This window comes from Felis catus, chromosome B3, assembly GCF_018350175.1.
Source record: "Felis catus isolate Fca126 chromosome B3, F.catus_Fca126_mat1.0, whole genome shotgun sequence".
Lineage (NCBI taxonomy): Eukaryota > Metazoa > Chordata > Mammalia > Carnivora > Felidae > Felis > Felis catus.
Window position 1 is genome coordinate 62,782,047 of NC_058373.1, and position 22,341 is coordinate 62,804,387.

At 46.9% G+C, this 22,341-nt stretch overlaps 1 long non-coding RNA gene across 1 annotated transcript; it reads left to right on the forward strand.

Annotated features, from left to right (window-relative positions):
- Positions 1-16,066: 16,066 nt before the first annotated feature.
- Positions 16,067-19,007, forward strand: LOC123386337. The gene is made up of 2 exons (XR_006600118.1): positions 16,067-16,539; positions 18,822-19,007. It is a non-coding gene; the product is annotated as an uncharacterized LOC123386337 (long non-coding RNA).
- The last annotated feature ends 3,334 nt before the right edge of the window (positions 19,008-22,341 follow it).

Sequence of the window (22,341 nt, forward strand, 5' to 3'; positions counted from 1 at the left end):
CAGGGGGTATAAAATATGTTGGTGTCTCTGAACACATTTGACCGTGAAGAAACCTTTCCACACATCTTTCAGGACAGATTTTGGGCTCTTTGTATTTTAACAGTCAGTCTCAGGAGAAGAAAATTCATAAAGGAATAAATCTTAATGGTGGAATTTCAGGCCCAGTGGTGACTGATAACAGTTGGGGACTAGCAAGCCACTCATTTTTACACATTTGCTTTATATGCAAAGCCATACATATCAGCATCAGTGGCTTTTAGAGGATTTAGCTGTTAGAAAATTTATGATCTCTTGCTGGGTCTTGTGGAGATGTGTGTGTTCTTGATTATCAAAGGTTGATTTCCCCCAACTTTGCCTTCATGGATTATATGAAAGCCTACTTTAGCAGGCTAAACCCTGTAAAGATGAAAACCTCTGGGTCTCCAGGGAACCCTTGGATGGACTGATTGTTTACTGTGCAACCACAAGAGGAAGGAGGGACTATCTGGGGGTGGGAGGAAGGTCAAGAGACACTGAATGGGGGGTGTGTAGCTTCGGGGCCTGAAGGAGACCACATCTGGGAAAGCAGTATCACCATGCTGGCTTTCACCCCAGCAACAGATCAGCCAATCAGGGCAGCAGCTGCATCTTGGATTTACCAGTGATGAGGTGCCTTGAGGTAGAAGAACCAATGAGAAGGAGGCACAATAATCCAAACCGTCTTGTGTTTGCAGGAGGAAGGGAGGTGAAGGGTGAAAAGATGCCAGAGCCTAGGGCTGGGGACTACTGGCTGCTACCCAGTTGCATCTCACAGTAGCTGTTGCTAACAGGGGATTAGAGAACTCTCCAAGGAGCTGGGTTTCTCTCTCTTCAGTTCCACAGACACCCTCTTCTGGACTAGGTTTCTGCTTTTCTGCAGAACTACCTTACTCTTCACGGGTCTTCTCAAGCCACTGGAAATTGACCCAGAAATTCCACACTGATATACGCAAAAAATATACGCGCTGAATGAGGCAATCAATACCAGTTATCAATTTTTCTGCATCTGGCAGAAAAAAAAAAAAGGTTGGAATGGACCACAAGCTGAGAACAGAAGCGATCATATGGCAGGGCTGTTACGAAACAAGGTAAGATATGGAGCTAAATAAACTATAAGGTAATAAGAAGTACAAATTTGGGCTCTTTCGCCCTGGCATTATCCCGACCAGAGTTTTGTGGCTCCAGGAAGGTCTTAGAAAATCTAGAGAGTGCCCAAATATTCATCGCTGTGCTCAGTTTACACATTAGGTGATCTAAACTCAAGGAAGTAAAGTGATAATGAGCATCATCCATGAGAGTAGATCTGAATTTCACCAGCTTCTCACTTCAAGTCCACGGCTCTGGGTGCCACAAACCTCAGCTCTACATTAAGCAATTTAACTAATTCTAATGTTTAATAAACTTCAGCTTCAGGGTGGCACATTCTGGGGGAGGAGCAAATTCAGGGTCACCCAGCATCATATGGGAGCCTCCACTCCCTCCAATGTGTTAGGTATTTCCCCAAAACTGTTGGGTGGGGCCCCTGGCAGGCATTTGTTTGTCCTCAAGTAAGAGGAATGGTGGAAGCAGGAGGGTTTCCCCATGGGCTCAGAGGGAACTGGAATGGGGAGGACCACTTGCTGTTTACCCTGAATAGTGACCCTTGCTTGGCCTGGCCCCAGGGACTCTTGGCCTTATAGAGAGAGGGCCTGTAGGCAGCGGGTTCTGTGTGATGCTAGCCTCCAGCAACACTGCCTTCATTCCCGGGGGGCTGAGGACACAGCCAAGCTCCAGCCTCTCAAAGACTGGCAGTTCTGAGGGCCCTGGGGCCGGGGGTGGGGGGCAGGGAGTACTCCCGGTCTAGACATCAGCACCCTCCCAGCAGTCTCCAGCACCTTCCAGCACCCTGTCCAGTGGCCTCAGCGGTAGAGCCATCAACCAGGGAACTGAAGCAGGAAAGGAAGGGCATGGCAGAAGACTGGTTGGTGAGCACAAGGGCTCTGGAAAATCCCCAGACCACCTAGGGGAGGCTTTGAAAGGGGGGCTGACTCAGGATCACATATGTGATTGTACAAATTACGCCCTGCCCAAGAGTGCCAGTCCGGAGGCACAAATGGGGACACTTTTTCCTGCTTTGCTCACTCAGAGGAGGCACTTCTGAAAGTTCTTCTGCCCGGAGGGGCCTCTTCTTTGTAATTCACAGAAAGCACTGTGCGTGCTCCCTGTGGCCCTGGGCCTAGAGATTTTATGCAAGAACCGGTGGAGTCTTTGGCACTTGCGTTCTCGTGACTCCACAGCAGGGAGGCCTGTGTCTCCTTATTTGAGGAGGCGGTGATCCCCTGATAGGTGAACAACAGTCGGGTTGGTTCTCGGCAGAGATGCGCAGTGTGGGAAAGCTGCCGGGAGGATCGAGTGGCTGGGGGTGGGTATGTGGGCGCTGTCGTCATTTCTTTGCCAGGCGGGCTTCCTTGCTCTGTCTCCCAGATGTTGCCTCCTGGGGCCTGGTGCAGCCTGTAGAAAGCTTGCTTCTGTCGTTCTGAGGGGCCCAGCCATGGGAGGCATTCCTGCAGATCTGGCCTCTGCGGTGTACTTCCAGGGAAAGGCGGGAGGACAGGGGCCCCCAGGCTGGGAGAGAATGGGATGTTTGGAAACAACTTAGTTTGGCTGAACGTGGGAGCCAACAGAGAGATGTTTGGATCACGCTGTGGAGAGGCTGACCATGGCTAGAGGCGAGATGATTCAGAGAAGAATACTAAGTGAGGTGACAAGCTATTGGGCCTCTGTGCCCACCTCTACCCTCCTCCCTGCCAGTTTTTCTTTTTTGACCTTGTCTGGAAGTGTGGGTCCTCCCCAGGATTGGCCCACCCTCTTCCTTTCTTGAAACGATTCTGAGACTGAAGGCCAGTGGGAAACCTGAATTTGGGACCCTTCTAGAGCAACATTAGAGGAATTCTTCACATTTCAGAATCCGAGGCTCACCCCTGGGCTTGAACTTGCCAGTGATGAGAACCCCAGTCTCTCGAGCCAGGACAGAACCACACAAGCTTCCCTTCTCCACAGCGGTCTTCAAGACACATGAAGTTTCGAGGCCTTGCTTCCACCACAGGCTCCCAAACTGGAGCAGGGAGAAGAGAATCCAGAGGACAGGCAAAGTTAGAAAAAACATCATCCCCTAAGAGCCAAAGACAGAAGTGGATCAATCTGATCCTGTTTCTGATTTTCCATCCAGGCCCTCCTGTGAGGACTTAGGAAAGGTGGTGGGCATTCTGAGAGCACGGGCTGGGGCATTTGCCAGATGGGGTCCCTGTGTTTTCACCAGGGGAGCTTTGGTATTTGAGAGGTTGGCGTCTGTTCCCAGGAAGATGTCTGCCGGGAACAGACAGATAGTGGACAGCACTCACCATGCAGCTGTCACCAGGAAGACCCTGCCGCACAGGCGGGTCTGGAAGGTGTATTCCTCCCAACTATGGGCTGCAGTTTCCTCCTCAACTGCAAACAAAGAGATTAGATCTGCAGGCTGCTCACAGCAGCCACGGGCTGTGCCGGCCACAGCTCCACCGAGTCCCTCCCGGGATTATAAGAACCAGGAGGCAGGACGTGTTAGTTCTTGCTTCTCATCAGCTTCTCAGGACCTGGCCCAAGGCTGGGACTCCATAAACACTGGTTAACTGCCTGGCAGAAATGAACCAAAGAGAATGGCTACAGCACATGACCTTGTTAGATCAGGCACTCTAGGATGTCCTACATTCATTCGACAAACACTATTTCGTGTCAGGTGCTGTGCCAGGGGCCAGGGATACAAATACGAACAAGAGCACAAGTCCTGTGCCCAACAAAAACAGTCTGTAACATGGCCGTTTTTGAGTTATAACTCAGTGTGTGCCTGGAGTCAGGGGAGCTGAAAAGAGATTTCAGCCCCTCCTCCATCCGAGCCTGGGCGCTGAGAAAAGCAGAGGTCAGAACGTGCTTCCAAGAGGGGTCTTGGAAAATGACTAGGAGTTATTAGAAGGAAAAGAAGGCTTTCCAGGCAGAAGGAACGGGATGTCCAGCGCAGGTTGGCAAGAGGGTGAATGTTCTGGCTATCTGTGGGGCGGTGGGGAGTCAGAATGGTAGGCGCTCGGAGGAGGTGTGGGGATCTGGCTGGGGAGGCCCCTGACTCGCTGTGCCTGGCAAACAGCAAGGTGGGAGGGCAAGCCCAGCTCCTTCTGCTCCCAGGGTAAGGCAGTGTCTGGCTGCAGCCTGGAAGCTGGGTCTTAAGTTTCCCAACTAGGCATGGAGCCTCCTATCACCCCGGCTCTGGGAAAGCCTGAAGATTCTTCTCCCACAAGACCCAGGTGAGAAGGGGGCAGGGCAGGGCAGGGCACAGAATGGGTACCTCTCCGACCTGGGTGCATTCCCTTCGGCATCTCAGACTCACTCAGGTGCCAAGCTGTTTTCACTCATTCGCTTGATCCCGAAGAGGCCATCCAGGACCAGGGGGAACTGCCACAGCTGGTCTAACTGGTTGGGCTGTAGGCTGTGGCTCCTGTCTCTCCCGGAGGGTTCCTGGGTCTCCCTTCTCCCCTCTTTGCTGTGCCCAGCTCTGACATGTTCCCGTTGGCCGTGGTGGCCAGCGCTCATCACTTGACACCATAGCCCTCCCACCTTGAGGATGTGATGGAGAGCCCTGTGCTGTTTTCACTTCTGCATCGTTCTGTGCCTCCCGGACACCTCTGCAGAAGTAGCCCTACCGTCGGACAAAGCGCTCCTCTCCAGAGGTTTGCACGCCCAAGGTGGTTCTGCTCCCCAGAGAGTGTCTGGAGGATGAAGGTATTTCTGATTGTCTTGGGGACTGGGGGTCCCCGTGGGCATTCAGTGGGGATGAGGCAGGGATGCCCTGCAAATCCCCAAAGGTGGATTGTCCCACCCAAAACGACAGTAACTTCCGCCACTGAGAAACACAGCATCGGGGTCCACTTTATTCAGAGAAGCAGAGTCTGTGTAACCTCTGAAGCAGATCTTCTCAAATTTCACGAAGCACCTGGGGAGCTTGTTAAAATGCAGACCCCGATTCAGCAGGACTGGGGTGGGGCCCGAGATGCTGCACGTCTAAGGGGCTCCCAGGTGTTCAGGCTGCTGCTTCCTCAGGACCACACTTTGTGTTGCGAGGCTCATAGCACAAACGCGCATGTATTTTTCTTTTAGGGCTTTCGATCCACTGAATGTGTTGAATCAGATATTGCCACGTATTTGCTTAGGTCGATCGTTTTCAACCAGGAGTGATTTTGTCTCCTCTCCCAGGAGACGTTTTTGGCTGTCACAACTAGGGGGGCAGGGGCAGAGGTGCTCCTGGCATCCAGTGGGTAGAGGTACACTGCTAAACATCCCACGACAGACAGGACAGCCCCTCACAACAAAAAATGATGCAGCCCAAAATGTCAGTAGTGCCGAGGTTGAGAAACCCGGGCTTAGATAAAATTTTTGAACGATGTGAAATCTATTTGTGCGCGATGTGACTCCATGGCGCGCTGGTGACTCCAGCCATAATGCTGCTAACACATATCACTGACTGAGGCTCAGGCCTCTCTGCGCATGAGCACATGCAGCCAGTTAGAAATCAGAAGCGGGGCACCTGGGACGCTCGGTGGGTTAAGCATCCAGCTTCAGCTCAGGTCATGGTCTCATGGACTCTGATGGTTCCTGAGTTTGAGCCCCATGTCAAGCTCTGTGCTGACAGGGCAGAGCCTGCTTGGGATTTCCTCTCTCTCTCTCTCTCTCTCCCTCTCTCTCTGCCCCTCCTCTACTTGCACTCTCTCTCTCAAATAAACAAATAAACTTAAAAAAAAATCAGAACTGGGTGTGCTCCCAAAGCCCTGGTAGTAGTTGTGATACTTCATAAGCCTTGGCAATCAAATTAAAAAAAAATCAGTGGTGGCGGGGGGGGGGGGGTGGTTGGCAGGGAAACCGATACGATGAAGGAGGAGCTCATAGGTAGATGTGGGTATGTCCATGTTTTAGTTCTGGTCCTGGGCGTTCATGGGTGCTCCTTATATTATTTTGAAATAAAGAATTAACTAAACACAAATAACCACAAAGGTGAGCCAGGCCTGGATCAAAGAAGACAAAGGGCTATAGACCAAGGGTCGTGACTAATCCAATGTACTTGGAGTTTAAAAAAAAAAAAAAAAGTGAATTACTTAAGGTGAGTGACTAATAATAAAGTAACACCATTATACTCAAGGCAAAAATATCTGTGAGGGGGAGAGAACATGACAGGTTATGCAAAAAGACAAAAGTAGGCACCCTGGGAAGAATGCCACTTGCCTCAGATCTGACTCTTGGCGCACGCATAGCGGAGGGAAGGTCTGGAAGTCAAGGAAGACAGTTTCTTACCTCTTCTGTTCAGCTTCAGCCCTGCAAGGACCCTGAGGACTGTCCCAGGGGGTGTCACAGTGGAAGGCCAATGGCCCCAGGCAACATCCTGCCATCCTGCTGCCCAATGGGGCCGCCCAATAGGCTGCTAGCCAGGGTACCCGCCCCATCCCTGCCCACTCTCCCTCTGTGATCCACAGCCTGGCTCCTCGTGTTCAGTTATGCTGCTAGACAGACAGGGGCAATTGATGTTTTCTCTGGCGACTTTCTGTGTCCCCACAATTCCCCATTGTTCTTATGTCCCATATGTTCCAGTCATCCAGGCTCCTTGTCCCCTCCATATTTCTTGCAGCATTTCAACTAGTCCCAGAATACCTGGACAGTACACCTTGTTTCAGACTCTTTCTTTCCCAGGCAGATCAACACTTACCTTTCCTATGCCCCCGCTCTCTCCAGACGCTTTTCTCTGAGAGTGGCCAATTGTAAACACCACAGAATTTTCCTTAGTAATGCCAATGGTCTTTTTTATTATCCTAACCCTCCCCAACATGGTGAATGTGTATTTTAACAGGAGATATTTGGATACCTAATGTGTCAGTCTAAAGAAATCAGTACTGGGATGCCTGAGTGGCTCAGTGGGTTAAGCAACCTAGTCTTGATTTCGGCTCAGGTTATGATCTCATGGTTTGAGCCCCATGACCGGCTCTGCGCTGGCAATGCAGAGCCTGCTTGGGATTCTCTCTCTCTCTGCCCCTTCTGCCCTACCCCCCACCCCACCCCCCACACACATGCTGGCGCGCTCTCTCTGTAAATAAACATGAATAAATTTTTTAAAAAAACAACAACAGGGGCGCCTGGGTGGCGCAGTCGGTTAAGCGTCCGGCTTCAGCCAGGTCACGATCTCACGGTCCGTGAGTTCGAGCCCCGAGTCGGGCTCTGGGCTGATGGCTCAGAGCCTGGAGCCTGTTTCTGATTCTGTGTCTCCCTCTCTCTCTGCCCCTCCCCCGTTCATGCTCTGTCTCTCTCTGTCCCAAAAATAAATAAACGTTGAAAAAAAAATTTAAAAAAAATAAAATAAAAAAACAACAACAAAGAAATAAGTCTGGAGGTGTTCCTTCATCTATTGTGGGAAGTAAAAATCCTCAAATGTCTGAAGGAGAAGAGGTCTTGGAGATCTTCCAGGGCTGCTCTCTCAGTTGATAGGCAAGGAACCAAGGTGCAGAGAGGCTATTTGCCCAAGGTCACACAGTGAACCACAGGCAAGACTGAGAGAGCACAACCCAACTCCGGAGCCTCTACTTAGTCACTTAGTCACTCAGCCAGCAAATCTTTATTGAGTGTTTGCCATTACATGACAGGCATTAACTGGGCAGCAGGGTCACAAATAAGATGAGATTCTTGTCCGGAGCCACCTGCCCCCCCATCCCCCCCCCCGCCCCGTTGAGTGGGTGAAGACAGCCTAGTGGGAAAGAAAACTGCAATACAGCGGGGGTCAGTGATTGGGCGGAAGTCCCCTGTGCAGCTTTACCCCACAGAGGAAGGAGAAGCTCTGAGGCGGCTGTGGAGGACTTTGCTGAGCAGTTGTCTGATTGGGTCCTCCAGGGTTTCTCCCCATGACCCTCACCAAAAGGGGAGACGGGGCATCAGACTGTTTTAGGGACAGGATTTTAACTACTTTCCACCCCCATCCTCACCTTTTCAATTTTTTTTTTAACGTTTTATTTATTTTTTGAGAGACAGAGCATGAGCGGGGGAGGGGCAGAGAGAGAGGGAGACACAGAATCCGAAGCAGGCTTCAGGCTCTGAGCTGTCAGCACAGAGCAGGGACACAGGGCTTGAACTCACAAACCGTGAGATCATGACCCAAGCTGAAGTTGGACGCTTAACCCACAGCCATGCAGGTGCCCTGTCACATTTTTTTTTTTTAATGTTTATTTGTTTTCTAGAGAGAGAGAGCGAGAGAGAGAGAGAGAGCAGGGAGGGGCAGAAAGAGGGAGACAGAGGATCCGAAGCAGAGCCCGATGTGGGGCTCAAAATCACAAAACGTGAGATCATGACATGAACCAAAGTCGGACGCTTAACCAACTGAGCCACCCAGGCGCGGCCCAATCCTCACCTTTAACTGCAGACCAGCTTGTGTCAGTTACCTGTTCACCATCACCTTGGGCCCAGGAACCCCCCACACAGCCGAGTTAACTTCACTGCAGCCATCAGTAGTCATTGACCAACCTAACACCAATTCCCCCTGCTCTCCTTTGCTAGTAAGATGATTTCCTGCGATGATGATGTGCTCTGCCCCAAGCAGCAGCTCGTGATTTTCCCAACCCAGTCATGACAGTTCTTTTCCCCAGCCTCTCAGCTTCCCTCGCATCCGAGAATGGCCATATGATCTAGTTGTGACCCATATAGAAGTATGGAGAGGACGGAGATAGTGGAGACACAGTTGGCATGGCCCTATTGCCCACCTTCCTAACTTGGAGTATGGGATGTCTGGATCTGGGCAGCCTCTTATAACCATGAAGTGAAATTAGGAAGATAAGAGCCAATATGCTTAAAAAAAAAAAAAGCAGAATAGAAAACCAGGAAGAGCCTGGCTTTATGACAGCATCATACACAGTTTGTCCTGGGAGGGAGAACAGTTCCAAGGAAAAGCAGCCATCATGGGGAAGCTGATGAATATGCCATTCCAAAATTCCACCGTATTATCACATTTCACGATCACCAACCAGCTCCCAACGATTCTAACCTTACTATGGTTGCCAGGAAGCTGAAGGTGAGTGAAGAGCTGATCTTTGAGTTTCACCAGTTATTTGTTCTCAAGAATGGGAATCACAAATGGATTTGCTCTAATGATCCCTTTAGAGTGGCTTCATATACTTTGATTGAATACTTTGTACATTGACTCTTCACCCTGTTAACAGCTTGGTTTGACTTAAGAAAAATGTAAAGATGGGCACCTGGGTGGCTCAGTCAGTTGGGCGTCCAACTCTTGGCTTTGGCTCAGGTCATGATCTTGGGGTTGTGTCGAGCCCCACATCCAACTCTTCACGGAACATGGAGCCTGCTTAGGATCCTCTCTCTCTCTCTCTCTCTCTCTCTCTCTCTCTCCCTCTCTCCCTCTGACCCTCTCCACTACTCATACTCTCTCTCTCTCTCAAAATAAATAAAATTTAAAAAGAAAAATGTAAAGAGCACAGTGTTTTATTTTTGTTTGGGAGAGTTTAAATAAAGGAAAATGTATGGTTTCTTTAAAAAAAAAAAAAAAAGCTATCTCACCAATCTGGAACTGCTACCCCCAGACTTTTCATTATGTGGGAAAAAAATACCCTATATTGTTTAAGTCACTGTTTGTCAGGCTTTCTGTTACTTGAAGCAAAATTCGTTCCTAGCGGAGATATTATTTGTTAATCAGCTGAGCTCCTAGCAGGAAACCAGTGTCATACTATAAGTGAGACTGAATGGAGGGATAATTTACAATGGCAGAGACAGGGTTAAAGGGGACCAATAAAGAATGAAGTAATCGAGGACTAGCAGTAGTGGGAAGCTGTTACCCCTGACTTCCGATGGGATAATGGTTGGAGTGGTTCCTGGAACCCATCGAGAATTATAGCAATGAGAACGCCTGACAGGAGATGTGGTTGAAGATAGAAGATCACAGCCACCGACAGGCGTGACACCACTGAAGAACAAATACCCCAGCGTCTCTCTCTTCCCATCTTTTGACCCCCTGACTAGAGCCTCCCCAAAACCAAACCACCTGAAAGCTGGAAGGCAAGAGCTCTAGTTGATACAGTCCATCTAGGGCATTAATGGAAAAAGAGTAGAGAGTCAATTAAAAAATTTAAAAAAAGAGAAGAAAGAAAGAAAGAAAGAGAAAGAAAGAAAAGAAAGAAAGAAAGAAAGAAAGAAAGAAAAGAAAGAAAGAAGAAAGAAAGAAAGAAGAAAGAAAGAAAGAAGAAAGAAAGAAGAAAGAAAGAAAGGAAGGAAGGAAGGAAGGAAGGAAGGGAAAGAAAGAAAGAAGAAGAAAGAAAAGAAAGAAAGAAGAAAGAAAGAAAGAAGAAAGAAAGAAAGAAGAAAGAAAGAAAGAAAGAAGAAAGAAAGAAGAAAGAAAGAAAGGAAGGAAGGAAGGAAGGAAGGAAGAGAAGAAAGAAAGAAAGAAAGAAAGAAAGAAAGAAAGAAAGAAAGAAAGAAAGAAAGAAAGGAAGGAAGGAAGGAAGGAAGGAAGAAAGGGCGCCTGAGTGGCTCAGTCGGTTAAGCATCTCACTTCCTCTCAGGTCATGATCTCTCGTTTTGAAAGTCCAAGCCCCACGTCGGGGTCTATGCTGAGGGCTCAGAGCCTGGAGCCTGCTTCAGATTCTGCGTCTCCCTCTCTGTGTCTCTCTCAAAAATAAATAAACATTAAAAACTTAAAACAAAAAAAAAGAGAGAGAGAGAGAGAGTGAATGAGTTGGGGCAAGTGGGTAATACATAGCACGCCATCCAACGCAGATTTTGAGGGTTTGTTTGTTTGTTTTTTTAAGATTTTATTTTGAAGTAATCTCTACACCCAACGTGGGGCTCAAACTCACAACCCACAAATTCACAACTCATGCTCTACTGATGGAGCCAGCCAGGCGCCCCTCCAATGCAGGTTTTTAATTCTCTTCCTCACTGTGGGATAAATCCATTGAAAACAAAGAGCTTGCTTTGTTACATGCCAGCCGTCGCCCTGGCAGAGCCTTATTCTCCCAACCACCCACACTGATAATGGGAGGTACATTAAGTCACCAGGTATCCCTTACTTGACTTGGCTGCCAGGAAGTTAGATGTGAAATGTTGCATGCAGTCACAGTAGTTTCCTTCAATGCACCTTTTCTGCAAAAGCTGTCACCCCATTTTTATTACATGCCTCTTATTTCTTTATCCTTGCCTGCATGCTTCTATCATTTATTTGTCATTTACTGTGAGTTGTCTCAAATTATTTTTGGAAATAAGTGGAGTGTGAACAAGAAGTCGTCACATACTTAGATCAGTCAGGATTAGGTTTGGTTGTGGGTGAGGGATATTTAAAATAAGCATGGCTTGAAGGAGATAGAGGCTATTGCTCTCTTAAGTGACTGCCTGGGGGTAGGCAGGCCTTAGCCGGCTTGGTGGCCCTGCTCCACAAGGCTTGCGGGAGCACAGGCCTCCTCCGAGTGCTTGGCTGCCAGCTGCAACTCAGCCCCCTGGAGCCCTCCTGTTAATTATTTGCCAGGAGCTAAATGAAGGGCCCTTCAGCTGAGCGGAGGCACCAGGCCCAGGCCTCAGCTCCCTAGCTGACTCTAATCGCTTTAGCTCATGCTCCCTCACACCTGCCATAGGGAGGTCCCTCCCTGAGGCCCAGGAACCCTCTGGACACCTGGGCTCCAGGAACATTTGGGGCTTGGGTGGAGTTTGCCTCCTATCTTGGGGAGCAGCATGTCGCAGCGGAGAAAGAGAGGAGAGAGTTGAGTCAGGGCCTCAATCAGTTGCTGTGGAAGGAGGCAAATATGGCTTCTTTAGAGGCAAAGGCCCAGACTGGGCCCCATAGGAAGACAAGTCTGGCATATAATTCCTTGGAATGTGACCTCCTCAGAGGCCTGTAGATGAATTGTGTTGGAGCCAGTCCCCACGTATAAGAAGTCAACCTGCAATGGTACTAAGTAGTCAATGAATAGTGTGATTATAGTTTTAATTATCATTAATTAATTGCCTTGCCTTGGTGTAGTGTCCTAGCTTCCTGGTTTCTCCACCGTACAGCCCTTGCTGTCTCGCTGGCCTACTTAGGAGAGGAAAGTCTTATATCATGGTGCAGCTATGTAGGAAGTGTGTGCCTGGTCCCAAGCCCTCCTCCTCTAGGCAAAGGGCTTTGAGTCTGTTTTAGGACAGGCCTGGCTGGGGCTTGGTGCTGTCTTTTATCTTGGATCAGCCCCAGAGTGCTTTCTGGACCTTTCTGGAGCTGCCTGGAGGCCAGGATGAGCCTCCCAGGCACCTCACAGAGTCCTGAGCCCAAACCTCTCCTCCTTCCAGTGCTAGGTACTGAAGGTGTGTCCAGAAGGCTCAGGGTAGAGCAGGGACAGAGAAGGAAGGCCCCATGGGGACAGGGCAGGGTCTTGGGATCCCCACCCCTCAGCCTTTGCCATCAGAGAAGGAGCTATACCAGGTGACCACAAAAATTACTGTCTAAAACAGCAGCAGTGATGGGTAGTGAAAAGGGGCACTTTTAGTAATTTTGCTTGCATAGTAAATATATGTGATATGCTGGGATTGTCCTAGGCAAATCTGGATGCAGGCCTTTCTAACTGTGGGGGTGGTACCAATTGGACCTCCCCTCCCACTGGCCCTGCGTCCTGCTGTGTTAACAGTCAAGGTTAACCTCCACTGTTCTCAGCAGCCAAATGGTGGGCTTTCCTGCTTGTTCTGCCTCTTGGGGCTGAATCACTAAGCACACAGCTCTGCCAACTGGCCTCTGAGGATGGCCCCAAAGCTGACAAACCAGCCCTCCTCGCCCCGGACCCTCGACCCCAGACAGAGGATGGGCCTCTCCTGTCTTTGTCCCTTATGCTTTGCTGAGGGGTCCAAGGAGAATTCTACGGGAACTGTAGAGCCTCCTTCATGGTGAGGGGGTGGGGAAGATTGGGGGGCTGGGGAGGGGTGGTGTCTCAGCTCCAGGGAAAGGGAAGCACCATGGGCTATTCCAGAGAGTACCTGGCCTAGTTGTAACTTTGGTGTTTCCTTACCTTAAAGGGACGGTATTGGACCTGAAGAAGGAAGTTCCAGCTCTAAAATCCCATGATTTTATGATGGTTCCTGCTCTGTACAGATACTGAGTGAGGAGCCTGACCGCAGTCTTAGACTTGCATCATCATGGCAGGTGTTAGACTTAAGGTTGTACCAAAATCTGCACCCCTGAAAAGCAGGCCCCATGTGAAAGAAGCAAGCAGGGCTCTGTGCTTTGAAATGACAAGAAATGAAGACTAACCCACAATGAGTTGTGCTCTCACTGGCTGCCTGTCCTCCCTGCTGGCAGTTTCCCATTTACAAGAAGGGTCCACCCTGGGTCCTCATATACCTCCCTCTCATGCACTTCTTGCTCGTTTCCTGAAAGTTCTCCACAGCCAATCCTGGGCCTTCCTTACCTACGGGAAAACATCCACACTGGCCAGGCCACAATGGTGGTCTCTTCCCCTCCAGCAATCTCTATCAGAATGGAGAGAAGTGAGGATCCCAATAGCATATTCACCTGGGTCATACAGATGTAGGTTTCATCCATACCCCTCCAAGTTTTGGCATACCCGCAGCTCTCTCTTGTCAGATGCCCTTAGACATTATATCTGTCTAGTGGCTTGAGGTTTGATACCTCCCAAAATCTTTGCATTTTTTGACTGAAACCAGTGGAATCATCTCCCTGCTATCCTCTCTGTTGTACCTCAATTATGGCACTTCTCACCCTCTCTCTCATGCTGTAGGGTCTGGATTTGAAGGAAAGTGAGGGCAGGAACTTTGTCGTTTCCATCTTGGAATATCCTCTACGGATGTGCTAACCAGAGTGTGGTTTGCACCGTAATAAGAAGTACAGGTGATACGTGAAGATTTGAGCAGCACTGTCGTAGGTATCCAGCATGGCACTCTTTCAATATCGTCCTGAGCTGGGAAGCAGGCATGTAGATGGATGGACGGTTAGAGGCACTTTTGAAATGACATGTTCTGTGGGTCTGTTTTACTGTCCCAGTTAAACCAGAAGCTCTTCAGGGTGGGGACTCTGGGTTTCACCCCTTTCTCCCAGTTCATATTCAGTTGCCGTTGCCCAGGGAGGACAGGGTTTGGCAAGTAGCCCTGGGAACCTGTTTAGCTCCAGTTACCTTGTCTTCTGCCTCTAATGAGTAGACGCCAGCAGAGAAGGTGAGAGATACGGGTGACATGGAGAGCAGTCCTCAGAGGTGGGGGACCTCAGTAGGGGAAGAGTGCTTATAATAATTTATAGAGATAGTGGCTCCTTCTCCTCTCCTTTCTAGCCCCTGTCCATCATCCACCTTCTCCTCTTCTACTCTCCAGCTCTCCTGGCTGCATACTCAAGTCCTCAGTGACACCTGAACCCTTCATTACACATTCCACACTAGTTGTGGCTTTCTAGTAAATAAAAAGGACCATGAGAAGGCATCTGGTACCTGGTGTTGTTACTGCTCTTGACAAGCTGCAGTGTTTGGGCAACGCCTTTCCAGAGGTCTCAGGCCTCAGGCTCAAGCCAGGGAAGAGTGAGCACACCCCACATCTGGCATACAATGCTAGACAATTGTCTTGAGGCCACAAAAAAGAAAACTAGGAGTTACTCTGGAGGGGAGGTACAAAATAAAATAAGATAATCAGGTGACATTTGAGTAAAGACATAAAGGTTGTGAGGAAATAAGCTATGTGGATAGCTGAAGGGAAAATTATTCCAGGGATAGGGAACAGCCAGCACAAAAGGTCCTGAGCGTGCCCAGAGATTAGAGGCCCTGCATATAGATTACCCTGATGAATGTTCCATGTGTAGTTGAAAAGAACATACTTTCTAAAGCTATTAGTATAGTGGTCACTATATGTCAATTAGATGAGGTGGGTTGACAGTATTGTTCAAATATTCTATATCCTTAGTGACTTTTTGTCTATTGGTTCTATTGAGTGTTACACTCTCCAACTGTAATTAATTAAATTTCGTTTATTTCTCCTTTTACTTCTGTCAACTTTTGCTTCATGTATTTTGAAGCTCTGTTATTAGGATAGTTATTTAGGATAGTTATTTCTTTTGATGAATTGATCCTTTCATCCCTATGTTCCTCTTTACCTTTGGCAATACTCCTTGTTCTGAAGTCTACTTTGCGTTTTTTTTTTTTTAAAGTTTATTTGTTTTAAGAGAGAGAGAGAGAGTATTCCAAGCAGGCTCCACACTTAGCACAGAGCCCGACATGGGGCTCGATCCCACAGGCCTAGGATCATGACTTGATTTTTGCCTGAGCCAAAATCAAGAGTCAGACACTCAACTGACTGAGCCACCCAAACGCCCCTAAAGTACATCTCTTGTAAACAGACTTAGTTAGGTCTTACTTTTTAAACTAGTTTGACAATTTCTGCCTTTACTTTGATGCTTAGTCCATTTTTATTTAATGCAATTATTGGTATGGTTGGGTTCATGTCTCCCATTTTGCTATTAATTTTTACTGGTCCCATATGTTCATTGTGTCTTTGTTCCTCTTTTATGCTTTCTCCTGGATTGATTACTTGGTAGTTTCCCATTTTGTTGCCTCTTTTGCTTTTTAGCTATACATCTGTTTTTAATGATTGCTCTAGGGATTACAATGTGCATCTTTAACTTCTAACAATCTACTTTGAATCTACAGTCTATCACTCCACACATGTGAGAAACTTAGAACATTATACTCTTCCCACCCTTTACTTCTACTTTACCTCTGTGTATACGTCCCATAATACATGCTTATTACTTATGTTCAAAAAGCCAATTGTCTTCTAAACAAATTAAGAAAATAGTCTTTTCTATTTACCCATTCATTTACCCTTTCCAATGCTCTTCATTCCTTCTGGTCGACCTAAGTTTCGAACTGGTATCATTTCTCTTCAGCTCAAAAAACTTCCTCTCGTATTTCTTGAAGTACAGGCTAGAGCAGCAGCAAGGAGGTTGATTTGGCTGGAGCAGAGGGAATGAGGAGAGGGAGAGGAGATGGAATCTAGGGGGTAATCAGGAGTCAATTATGCTCAACCTTGTGGGCCACTGGAGACTTGGCTTTTACTTTGAGTGAGATGGGAAACAATTGGATGGGTCTGAGCAGGGGAATGATACCATCTGGTTTGGGTATGGGTGTTAATAGGATTGATCTGGCTGCCCGGATGAGAATGGACTATAAAGGCAGGAGAGGTAACAGGGAGGTCGGCTGTTGTTACAATCCAGACAACGGATCATGGGTGCTTGGGGTCGCTGATTTAGTGAGAAGTGGCGAATTCTGGATACATTTTGAAGGCCGATTCAGGGGGGTTTACTGACAGATTCAATGTGAAATACGAGAAAAAGAGGAGTTGAGGATGACGCCAAAGTTTTGACCTAAGAGACCAGAAAGATAGAGCTGCTGGTTGCGATGGGGAAGATTGAGGAGGAGCAGGTTCGGAGGAAGTTCCCTTTAGGCATCCAAACAGAGATGTTGAGTAGGTCTTTGGTCTGCAGTTAAGGGAAGAGAAATCGGTTGGGCTTATCCTTCTTTGGCGGGGGAGGGCGGCAGTAATAAGTGAATGAGTGAATGTGATACATCTTTGTCTGTTTTAACATCATAATAGCTAACATTTATTGAGTGCTTATTTTGCCAGGCATTGGACTTTATTCTTATATTCTTACTCATTCAATCCTCACGACAACCCTTGGAGTTAGGTTGTATTATTACCATCCGCAAAAAGGTGTATTAGTCTGGTGGGGCTGCCATGCAAGATGCCACACGCTAAGTGGTTTAATTTTCTTTAATGTTTATTCATTTTTGAGAGAGGCAGAGTACGAGCAGGGGAGGGGCAGAGAGAGAGAGAGGGAGACACAGAAGTTGAAGTGGGCTCTAGGCTCTGAGCTGTCAGCCCAGAAGCCCATATGGGGCTCAAATTCATGAGCCGATGTCTGGTGTTCAATCCACTGAGCCACCCAGGCGCCCCATAGGCTAAGTGGTTTAGACAATAGAAACGTCTGTTCTCACACTTTTGGAGGCAGGAAGTCCAAGACCAAGGTGTCAGTAAGGTAACTGGGTGTTGGGCAGTTGGGTTCCTCCTGAGGCCTCTCTCCTTGGCTTGCAGATGGCTTTTTCTTCGTACACGTGCATTCCCAGTGTCTTCTGTCTGTCTTAATCTCTTTTTCTTCTGGGGACACCACTCAGATTGGATTAAAGACCACCCACATGACCTCACTTTAACTTAATTACCTCTTTCCATATACGGTCATATTCCTAGGTGGTGGGAGTCAGGGCCTCAACACAGGCGTTTGAGGGTGGAAACAATTCTATTCATAACAAGGGATAGAGAGATGGGGAAATGTTAACAAGGTCACACAGCTGGGAAATGGTGGGGAACTAGGATTTGAATTAAGTAGGTCTGAGTCCTAACCTATTTCTTTTTTTTTTTTTTTTAATTTTTTTTTTCAACATTTATTTATTTTTGGGAGAGAGAGAGAGCATGAACAGGGGAGGGGCAGAGAGAGAGGGAGACACAGAATCGGAAACAGGCTCCACGCTCTGAGCCATCAGCCCAGAGCCTGACGCGGGGCTCGAACTCACAGACCTCGAGATCGTGACCTGGCTGAAGTCGGACGCTTAACCGACTGCGCCACCCAGGCGCCCCTCCTAACCTATTTCTTAACACAGTCTAAATAGTCTCCTGAGCAGCACTATTCATACCTTGGTATAGTTTATTCTTCACCTGTAATAGCATAATATATATGTTCCCAATCCCTTATCTGAACCCTTGGAGCCACAAGATAGGGGGTCACATGCCATGGGTTTTGCTACTGCCTCCAGCAGGGGCTGGGCCAGTGCTCCAGAAGTAAGTACTTGACTAATTTGACAGAAAATGTAGTAATAATCACCCTAAATGAGGTAGAAATCATGAATAGCTTCACATCATTTTAATAAGCTTTGTTGCAAAATACATTATACATGTGGGGGATTTTTGGTTGTTGTCGTTGTTCTTGGGGTTTTTGTGTGTTTTGTGGGTTTTTGGTTTTTTTTTAATAGACTGGGGCCAAATTCCTCCCCCCACCCCACTCCCTGCCCAAGTCTGTACCTCTGCCTCCCTCCCTGGAGATTTCCTCACAAGGCTCCATTCTGTTGGCAAGCTACTGCATGTCTGCCCTGCTGTAGCCGCTATGTAGATTCTCTTGGGAGGTGGGCACTGCTGACAGGGTGCCCCCTTTTCACACATGCGGGAGCTCTCTGCAGCCTGAAGATCCTGTGGGGCTCAGGCCTGCCTTAACTCAGTGCTTTCAGGAGGGAGTCACTGAGCCATGGCCTCCCCTAGATCTGGAGGGAGAAGAAGGAAGGGCAATTGGATCTGGATCTGGATGGGGTGGGGGGGAGGGGAAAGATGGGAGGGCACTAGGTCTCTGTTGCCCTAGGATTCTGGTCCTCCCCAGAGAAGTAGCTGCTTCTGGCCACCAGCGTGGTCTACCCTGTCATCCTGTCACCTGCTTCCCATAGGCCAGTTTCTAATACTGGGGTTGATTGCCATAGCCATTGGGCACCATAATTAATGGTGCATATTTGCTTATAACTGTATGTAAATGTATGCAAATGAGCGCAACATACATGGCTGTTCCAAGAGTCTTGGTGTTCTTTTTGTTGACATTTCCAGGCTGGGAATGTGGGGTGCATGTGGGCTGGGGGCATTTAAGAATTGGGACCATTCCTTTTTTAAAGAAAACAGCCCATTTTCCTTCTACTTCCTTTTCTTTCTTTTAGAAATTCAGCCCTAGGTTCTATGAGAGAATGGAGAAATGTGAACCAAACCCAAAAATGAAAGTCCAGAAGAAAGCCCCAACCCCTCGAGGGAGCGGGTACAACCTTCAAGTCACTGTCTCCCCTGTGAAGAAATAATTGTCCTATTTTTACATTAATAATTACAGAATTAAACTTTATGTTCTGTTATTTGAGTTTCTAAGTTATGTACTGGGAATGTAGATTATAATTGAAAGTGCATTAAACCACAAATTTGCTGCAGCCCCAGCTGGGGAATTATCAGAGAAATATGTAGTACATAAATCTTAACCTGTTCTTAATTAGCAATAGCTCTGAAAGACAGACACTGAGTCACAGGGACACTGGTGGTTCTGGGGGGATCACAGAGGAGACTTGGACAGCTGACCGATCATAGCCCTGCCACTGCTTCCCTTTTCTGGGAAAGGGAAGGGAAACAAACATTTCCTGAGCATCTATGTGGTTGGCAACATGATAAAGGCTTGCTTGTTTGTCATCTTGTTGAATCCCCATTTTTTATAAACAGATGAAGAAACTGGGACTCAAAGAAGGAATTTACAAGGGAGGCAGCAGGATTTCTACGTCTGAGGATTCCAAGCCCCACCCTTCTCTCACTACTAGCGACTTCCCTAAAACAGCTTGTGGCAGAGGAAGCTTCTGCTTTACCAGCAAGCACAGCTGAGGAGCCTGGTGGCTATTCTCCCCACAGGCAGGCTAGTTTAGGGGTGAAAATCTGCTTCCAGAGGCCTCAATTTGTACAACCACTTACATAGGATGGCACGTGGGCCCTAGGTTACCCTGGTTTCCCTTTTACTTCCATACTTTGCAAAATTCCGCACCCAGCTCTCTTTCTGCCTGAGAAATTGTCCTGGGCTTTGAAGGCACTAAAGATGTGCCGGGTCAGCCGGAGTGCAGCCAGCAAGTATGCCTGTATCTTGGAGCTCCTGGGGTGCGTGATTATGGCTGATCAAGGATCTTCCTTGTGTCATGACACCCCCGGGTGTTCAAGGCAGTTGCCTCCTTGTCCTCCAGAGGGAATTTAGCACTGAGTGATTGAAAATGAACACGGGCACAAACTTTCAGTGTCTGTTCCTGGGATGCCATTCCATCTAAGGGGAAGGGGCAGGGTATATTTCTTCATGACCCCCAGTTCAAGTTCATTTTGGGAAAGAGGCTCTGTTTTCACCTGTGACTCTTTTTGTAGGGCAGATTTGGGAGGAAGGGGCAGAAGATGAAAAGGGGTATTTTAGGGCCTCTTCCATAACCTGTATTGGTAACTGTATTAATTTTAAAGTTTGAATCTTCCCTTCTAATTGTTAATGCAAAGCCCTACCTAGAGGTATGTTACTAAACCCCAGAAATAGATTTGCACAACCTGGGGAGTGCTAAAAAATTTTAAGGCCTAGATCCTGTCCCCAGAGATTCTAATTGGTCTTGGGAGGAGTGTGGGCATCCGGAATTTTTTTAAGCTCCCCAGGTAATTCTAATGTGCAGCTAATATTTAGAACCACTGCATCCAGATAGATCTGGCAGGGAGATCAAGAATTTGCATTTCAAACAAGTTCCAGGTGATGCTGATAGTGCTAATCAGATGATGCTGATAGTAGCTAATCCAGGTGATGCTGATAGTAGCTAATAACCACGCTACCATTTAATAAGTGCTTACTATATGTCAGGCAATTTGGTGTCAAACGTTCATATATTATAGTTTCATTCATGCCTGTACTAATCACATTCTGTGTAATATGATTTTTAGGTAAATTATATGTGATTTTTATAATGCTACAGTTATTTTGTATGTGCTAGGTCTAACTCCCCAGCTAGAACATGCACATTCTGAAAATAGGACCGCTGTTGTTTTCATTCTTCTTCTGAACTTTCTTTCCCAGTCCTAGGTTGTCACACAGTGCTGAATACATAGTGATAGCTATGGTTTGTTGAGCATCTACGATATTCCAAAGCATTCTACTAGGAGCTTTGCATAGTTTATTACAACAACCAGGTGAGGAGAGTACTGTACTTATTTCCACCTGACAAGTGGTAGAGCTAAATTCAGAGAAGTTAATTTACTATTCCCAAATCACCACCAGTAGGTGTCAATGCTGGGACTTGAATCCCCATTTGTCGGCCTCCGAAGCCCTGCTCTTATCCTGTTATTCTGGCTTCTTAACTGAGTTACAGCATTTATCTCTGGCCATCTAATTAAATCCCCAAGGAGTCCTCGCTCCTTTTTCAATGCCCCCTGGGTGTGAATGGAGTGGGAAAGTAGCTGGGGGTGTCTTGATGACTTTGGGATGCTGGCTGGAATAAAGGGGAAGGCACTAACCAAGACCCATTGGCCTCCGCAGTTTTTATCTCCCCAAGCCACAATATGTGGCACAGAGTTGATGCACAATAAACGTTCATTTAATAGAATAGCCCTGATTGCCTGTATCTTACAGTACTTGGTTATATACTGTTTTACTTTGATATCCTCTATTCCTTATTCTGTGTTAATTGTACCTGCTGAAAAGTCTATAAGACAAAATATTAGCAAACTGATATCAGCAACACATAACAAGGGATTATACATAGAGTGGAAAATGTCCCAAGATTGCAAGTTTGGTTCAGCATATAGAATCAATCAATATAATCCCCATTATCAGTAAAGTAAAGGAAAGAGTCACATATTGTCTCAAAAGACACAGCAAAAGCATTTGACAAAATCCAGTCTGTTTTCATAATAAAAACACTCAACAAGCTAGGAATAGAAAGGAACTTCCTCAACCTAATAAAGGACATCTACAAAAACCCCACAGCTAATGTCATACTTGATAGTGAAAGACTGAAAGCTTTTTCCCTAGGATCAGGCATAAGACAAGGATGTTCGTGCTTGTTACTTCTATGAAACATTGTACTGGATGTTCCACCCAGGACAGTTAGGCAAGAAAAAGAAATGAAAGGCACACAAATTAGAAAGGAAGACATAAAACTACGTCTATTTGCAGATGACTTGATTTTGTATGTAGAAAAGCCTAATGAATCCTCAAAAAAGGGTGGGGGGGGGGGGGGAGACCCTATTAGATTAATAAATGAATGCAGCAAGATTATAGAATATAAGATCAATGTAAAAAAATTATTTGTATTTCAGTATACAAGCAATGAACAATTTAAAAATAAAATTAAGAAAACAATTCTATTTGCAGTAGCACCCAAAATGAATAAAATACTTAGGAATAAGTTTTTAAAGATGTGCAAGGTGTGTACATGAAAACCATAAGATATTGTTGAAAGAGGTTAAAGAAGATAATACATGGAAAGACATCCCATGCTCATGAACTGGAAGACTTAATATCGTTCAGATGATAATACTCTCTAATCAATTTATAGACTCAATACAATCCCAATTAAAGTCAGATGGCTTTTTTTCCCAGAAATTGGCAAGCAGATCCTTAAATTTACACGGAAATTCAAGGAACCAAGTATATCCAATTATCTTGAAAAATAAGAATAATCTCGGAGGACT